The 7,076-nt window shown below is 50.6% G+C and overlaps 1 pseudogene; it reads left to right on the top strand.

Moving 5' to 3' along the window:
• Nucleotides 1–397: 397 nt before the first annotated feature.
• On the top strand, nt 398–5,754 carry LOC142365082 (olfactory receptor 14J1-like; annotated as a pseudogene).
• Nucleotides 5,755–7,076: the final 1,322 nt, after the last annotated feature.

The raw sequence follows: 7,076 nt of genomic DNA, 5'->3' as shown, positions 1-7,076 counted from the left end.
CTGAGAGCAGTAGAAACCCCTCTCCAATTGCCTTTTGCTATCCCTGTTGCTTAGCACTGGGAGATCAGACACTGACAAGCCCTTCTGCATTAGGAGCAGATCTGTCTGACAAAGTCAAACACCAGGACTGGCCCCTGACCCCAGCATTGCAATGAACTCCATGCTGCAGAGCAGGGCAGCCAGCAGCACCCCTGCTCATCACGGCACACTCAGCCAGCACAGACCAGAGCTGCAGCCATGAAGCTGAAGGCAGGTCTGCTAGAAAAGGAAAAGAGTATGACCTGTAGCTCTGGGGGTGGGTCTAGGAGAAAAGGCTTTGAATTTTGTCAGAGAGTTCTACCCTAACTTGTCACTTTCTATTTTTTTTCTGACAGTGCTCCATGCTGTGGGGAAGCCAATGCCCAACAGCAGCTCCATCACACAGTTCCTTCTCCTGGCACTGGCAGACACACAGGAGCTGCAGCTCTTGACCTTCTGTCTCTTCCTGGGCATCTACCTGGCTGCCCTCCTGGGCAACGAACTCATCATCACTGCCATAGCCTGAGACCACTGCCTCCACTCCCCCATGTACTTCTTCCTCCTCAACCTCTCCCTCCTCGACCTGGGCTCCATCTCCACCACTGTCCCCAGAGCCATGGCCAATTCCCTCTGGGACACCAGGGCCATCTCATACATGGGATGTGCTGTACAATTGTTTTTCTTCCTTTTCTTGCTCATAGCAGAGTATTGTCTCCTCACCGTCATGGCCTATGACCGCTACATTGCCATCTGCAAACCCCTGCACTACGGGACCCTCCTGGGCAGCAGAGCTTGTGTCCACATGGCAGCAGCTGCCTGGGGCACTGGGTTCCTCTATGCTCTCATGCACACTGCCAATACATTTTCACTCCCCCTCTGCCACGGCAATGCTGTGAACCAGTTCTTCTGTGAAATACCTCAGATCCTCAAGCTCTCCTGCTCACACTCTTACTTCAGGGAAGTTGGGCTTCTCCTGGTTAGTGCCTGTTTAGCTTTTGGATGTTTTATTTTAATTGTGCTGTCCTATGTGGAGACCTTCAGGGCTGTGATAAGGATCCCCTCTGAGCAGGGTCAGCACAAAGCCTTTTCCACGTGCCTCCCTCACCTGACCATGGTCTCTCTCTTTATCAGCACTGACATGTTTGCCTACCTGAAGTCCCCCTCCACTTCCTCTCCATCTCTGGATCTGGTGGTGTCATTTCTGTACTCGGTGGTACCTCCAGCTGTGAACCCTCTCATCTACAGCATGAGGAATCAGGAGATCAAGGACGCACTGAAGAAGCTGATTCAGTCATTTATTCCTCTGCAGAAATAAGCTGCCCTTCTCTCTTTAGAAGTGAATTTCTAATTCACCTCTGAAGCATCCTGTGCATGAGGCATTTTGTCTGTGACAGTCCTGTTTGTCCAGGAATCTCTGCATCCACTCATCTTTCCCAGAGGCACAACCCAGCCTGTCTGACCTAGAGGACTTTGCATGATTCTCTGGCAGAATGGTACAGCAGGACTGTCCTATTAACTTCTCTGTAATAAAAGATGATTTTCTCAGTACCAGAGTCTGGATGTCAGGCTCTTCTTCCAAAGCTGAGGTCAGGAACAGGCTGATGTAATTGCCCCTATGAGCATGCTGCTGTGCTTTGCTTCTACAGGGGTTCTGCACTGAAGGGCTTGGGGAGATGTGTTAGAGAATGAGCCTGTGTGGATCTTTCACGCGTGGGTGCCCAGTGCGGAGAAAAATGATGGGTGATCCACAGGGATCAGCCTGGGACCATGTCCCTGTGCCTTTCAGGAGCCACTGCCCTGCAGGCAGCACTGCCAACTCAGGGCAATGCCCAAGATGACATCCCTGGACAAGAGCAGAGCTATTTCTGCATGCACCAGTTTGGGCAGGCTTTTCTCTTACTGGTGTAGCTGGAGCTGCCTGGGGAACCCCCAGGGCAGGAGTCTTGTGCTTGGGAGAGGGACTGGTACAGAGGGGCTGCCAGCATTAGGCAATAAGATTCTCTTTGAGACAAGGCCAGCAGACATAGGGAGATGCTGGCCTCCGTCTCCTCATGCCATGGCTGGTGCCAGCCCTGGGGCTGGTGAGGAGCCTGAGACTGCTCTCTGTCCCTCAGGACCTGCTGTGCCCATCCAAGGGGCTGTGGCTGTGGGGTGAGTGGCCAGAGCTCTGCAGCACCCTGTGCTGAGCACTTGTGTGGAACCAGCCCCACTGTGCTGCTCTGCTGGGATGGGGATGGGACAGTGGAGATGGGGAGAGCTGGGGAGGAGCTGGTCTGGCCTGGAAAGTGTCTGGGAGAGAAAAACACCAGTGTAGAAGCTGTACTGCATGAGCATGCAGGGGGAACACTCACACCAGGGGTTTGTGGTGCAGAGCCAGGGCACGTGGAAGGGATCAAAGACATGCAGGCACAGCAGAGAGGATGCCAATCTGTGCTCGCCACGTCATAGACAAACTGGGAACGTGGCCCAGGACCTTTGTCACCCCCCAGCCTCTCTCATTGCTGTTTCCAGCACTGGCTTCTCACCTCAGGTATATGGATGAGTCTTGCTGCAAAGCCACCTCCATCCTCCTGGTTGGCTCAGTGGCAGCATGGGGGGAAGAGCCAGCCCTGCCCAGCCTCTCTCCTTGCCTATACCTCAGCAGACCCCAGAGAAGGGCTGTCTGTAAAGCCCCACATGGAACACAGATGAAGCTGGGAAAGGGTCGGGTGCTGGGGAAGGCTGCAGAAGTTATGTGATGGGGTTATGTCTTGCTGGGGTTATAGGGTATCTCTCAGCTGAGGGCTTTCACTGGGATCATAACGGGGGGAACTCACCCAACCTCTGAAGGCACCATCAAGTTGATGACACTTTCTCTCCCTCTTTATAAATCTAGATTTACACGGCCATTTCTAAAATACATTTGCTATGAATGCTTTGAATTGAGAAATTATTTCTAGCACATGTTTCTAGTACTTTGTCTTATATGTACATTTCATCTAAACTGAGCGATAACAATGGAGGTTGGAGAGATTGGACAGAGCTGACTATTATTTCTTTGCTCTCAAGAAATCACCACAAATGGTAGCACTTCCCTCATATCATCCCTGGGTTTGAGCTGGTCAAGTCTAGGGGATAACATCACGGCCCTCCAAGTGCCAGACCCCAACTGATACACAGAGGCCCAGAGCAGAGCCGGTGAAAGGAAATGCAAGTCCTATCTGATAACCTGATAAACCTCTGCAGTGTAATGACTGGCTGGGTAGATGAGTAGAGATTGTCTACCTGGAGTTCAATAAGGCTTTCAACACTGTCCTCCATCAAATCCTCATGGAGAAGCTGGTGCAGCACGGACTGGACAAGCAGACAGTGAGGTGGACTGAAAAGTGGCTGAATGGTGGGCACCAGAGAATGGTGATCAGTGGCATGAGGTCTCGCTGGAGGCCGGTTGTTAGTGGTGCTCTGCAAGGAGCCATACTGGCTCCAGTCCTGTCCCTTCCAATCTCAGCTGTGCTTCTGTGATTTTGTGATGCTGTCACAGACTTTCTGGGAAACCAGTGCTGCCAGACCTGTCTCTGAATTGTCCAGCGCACTGATGTGCACAGAGTGATGAAGAAAAAGGGGGAATTAGATGTCTGTGTGTGGTTACAGTGAGCTTCAGAGTCATGTGGATATCAGAGATGGTGTGAGACAGCACACAGCAGGAGTGCGGCCAGGGATGGACAGGCCTGTGAGGCACGGAGAAGGAGTCATCCGTTATGACAGAAAAAGCAGCAGGAATGTACAGATCTCTGCCTTGGGACAGGGGATGGGCCCTCTGTGAGCTTATGGAAGACCAACACTGTCCCGAGTAACCACTACAACAGACAGAACCCAAGTCGTGGGCTGAAGGAACTCAGTGGACATTCTGTGGACATTCTACAGGGACGGTCCATAGACTAAGGGAATGATACCTTTGTATAAATCGAAGGCTGGGAAGGGGGGTGATGATTAATGAGGATGTATTGGATAATGTGAGACCTGATCATGCTGTAAATAGCATGGAACAAGGGGTGGGGATTGTCCTGGTTTTGGCTGGGATGGAGGTAGTTGTCTTCATAGCAGCTTTTCTTGTTCTGTATGTTCTGGATTTGTGACAAAACCAGTGTTGAAAACACAGGGCTCTTTTCGTTAGTGTTGAGCAGGGCTTGTAGAGCATCAAGGCCTTTTCTGCTTCTCACACTGCCCGTCCAGTGAGTAGGCTGGGGGTGCACAAGAAGTTGGGAGGGAACATGATGAGGACAGCTGACCCCAAGGGATATTCCATGCCATATGACATTGCACTCAGCAATAAAAACTGCAGGGATGGAGAAGGAAGAGGGGACATTCAGAGTTGTGGTGCATGTCTTCCCAAGTAACGGTTATGCGTGAAGGAGCCCTGCTTTCCTGGAGATGGCTGAACATCAGGCTGCTGGTGGGAATTAGTGAATGCATTGGCTGCTTTTGCTTGGCGCTTGCGCACAGCTTTAGCTGTTAAAATGTCTTTATCTCAGCCCACGATTTTTCCCACTTTTACCCTTCCAAGTCTGTCCCCCATCCTAGTGGGGAGGAGTGAAGAAGTGGCTTTGTGGGGCTGAGCTGCCTAATGTGATTTACCCACCACATTCCAGCCTCTCGAGATCTCCCTGGATGGCAGCTCTGCCCTCCAGCTTATTGACTGGCTCTTCCACAATTGGGTGGCATCTGCAAACCTGACAAGAGTGCACTCCATCATTTCGTCCGCGTCATTGGTAAAAATGTTAACCCGGATGAACACTTGCAGTACTCCATGTACTACTGGGCTGCAGGTAGAGATCCACTTATTTACAATGAACCTCCGAACCCCACCATGAAACCAGCCCTCCAGACTGTAATGTTCTTGTTTGGACATCTGGCTGGGTCCAAAGAGTTGTGGTGAATGGAGTTACACCAAACCAGTGGCCAATCAGAATTGATGTTGCCCAGGGCTCAGTATTCGGGACAGATCTGTGTATCTTTATCAATGATCTGAATGAGAGGATCGAGTGCACCTTCTGTAACATTGCAGACGACAGCATGTTGGGTGGGAGTGTTGATCTGCTGTAGTGTAGAAAGACTCTGCAGAGGGATCTGAACAGGCTGGATCAATGGACCGAGGCCACTTGTATGAGGTTTAACAAGGCCAAGTGCCGGGTCTTGCACTTGAGTCACAAGAACCCAATGCAATGGTACAGGCTGGGGGAGGAGTGGCCGGAAAGCTGCCCGGCGGAAAAGGACCGTGGGGTGTTGGTCGACAGCCGGCTGAACATGAGCCAGCAGTGTTCCTAGGTGGCCAAGAAGGCCAGTGGCATTCTGGCTTGTATCAGCAATAGTGTGCCCAGCAGGAGTAGGGAGGGGATCGTGCCCCTGTACTCAGCACTAGTGAGGCTGCACCTCAAACCCCGTGTTTGTATTTGGACCCCTCACTACAGAAAGGGGTTCATTTGCTGGAGCATGTCCAAAGAACAACGACGAAGCTGTCCCTAAGGTGGCTGCCGTCTTCCTGTTTATCAACACTGCAGTGTTTCGCTACCTGAAGCCCCCTTCCATCTCCTTCCCATGTCTGGACCTGGGGGTAACTGTGCTATGCTCTGTGGTACCTCCAGCAGCGATCCCCTTATTTACAGCATGAGGATCCAGGAACTCAAGGATGCCTTTAAATCAGTGATTCCATGGACATTTGCTAATAGCAATAAAATTAACACCTCTCTGCATAAATGATTCCCAGAGTATCTGATTCCGGGGGTATTATTTTTGTTTCTTTGTTTGTTGTGGGTTTTGTGCTTGATTTTTTATTGTTTTTATAATATCATTATAGTCATCAATATTGCTGATGTTACTTTTAATTCATGGTTTTTAGGTTTCTACACAAGTATCTCTATTTGTGTCAGTACAACTGAGTCATGCACCTAGTCTGCGTGTATAGGGGCATCGAGTGCTCCTATAAAAGCATGTTTAACACGGGCTCAGTGTTAGCCTCTCTTGTAGCATCTCTGTAATAAAAGGGCTTCTCCTCAGTGCAATACTTTCATGCTGGACTCTTTGTACAAAGAGTCCTGAGCAACCACACCGCTAAAATTCCTCTTCCTCTGTGTGTTCAGATCTAAAAAGCTTTGTGTCTATTTGCGACCTTCTAGAGACACAGGACTGGATTTAGGAGTCGTCAGTCGATTCTGGCAGGTAAGATGGTGAGTGTAACGGATGGATGTACCCAGGGCTTTCACACAGGAGGAGACTCTGCAGCTGCCTGGAGAGCACGGTGGCTCTCCAGGGACAACATGTTCCTGGGGTGGAGTGGGTGTGGAAGAGGTCTTCTCCAGTTCCTTCCCACCACTCTACAGCAGGAATTCCCACAGAGGGGCACACTAGTCTGGATGTGACCACATCGTGGCTCACTGGAGGGGGATGAAAACTGAAGACGTCTTTGGTGGCCACAGTCCTCCGAATGCAGTCCCATATGCAGTTGACCTTGTTCATGGTGGGCATGCACCACTGGCTCGTGTGATGTCCTTCATAGTGCCTAGGTCCTTCTCCTCAGGATCATTGCTCAGTCAGTCAGGACCCAGCCTGCCCTGATGTATGGAGTTCAGAATTCCCCTGATGCAGTGCGGTGAATGACTTCACGGACCCCAGTCTTGTGCTCGGTCAGAATCATTTTACTGCTCAAGTGAATACCTTATATACTAATACAACAGTTACTAGAGCCAATCAGCTTTGCATTCGTGGCTTTGCAGATGTCAGTTCATGGTTGCTGTTTTCCAGGATCTTTTGCAGGTGGATGTGTGAAAACAGCTTACCCCATGGGAATAGAAAGGCAGGAACAGGATGCGCTGATCCTTCAGGGTCATGAGACAGTGCTGTTCTGTCCCAGGTTATACAGTTTACCACAATGCAGGACTGGCCACTTCTCCTTTAAAACTTGACAAGCTTCTGTTGGCCAAATCCCGCAGTTTCTCAAAGTCCCCCTGGACTGAAGCTCCATTTTGCCCTTCTGATATCTGTGTGCAGAAGCCTCTACCATGATTGTGGTGAGCCATCAACGT

The sequence above is a fragment of the Opisthocomus hoazin genome, chromosome 31, assembly GCF_030867145.1.
Source record: "Opisthocomus hoazin isolate bOpiHoa1 chromosome 31, bOpiHoa1.hap1, whole genome shotgun sequence".
NCBI lineage: Eukaryota > Metazoa > Chordata > Aves > Opisthocomiformes > Opisthocomidae > Opisthocomus > Opisthocomus hoazin.
This window is presented reverse-complemented; position numbering and strand designations above follow the sequence as displayed.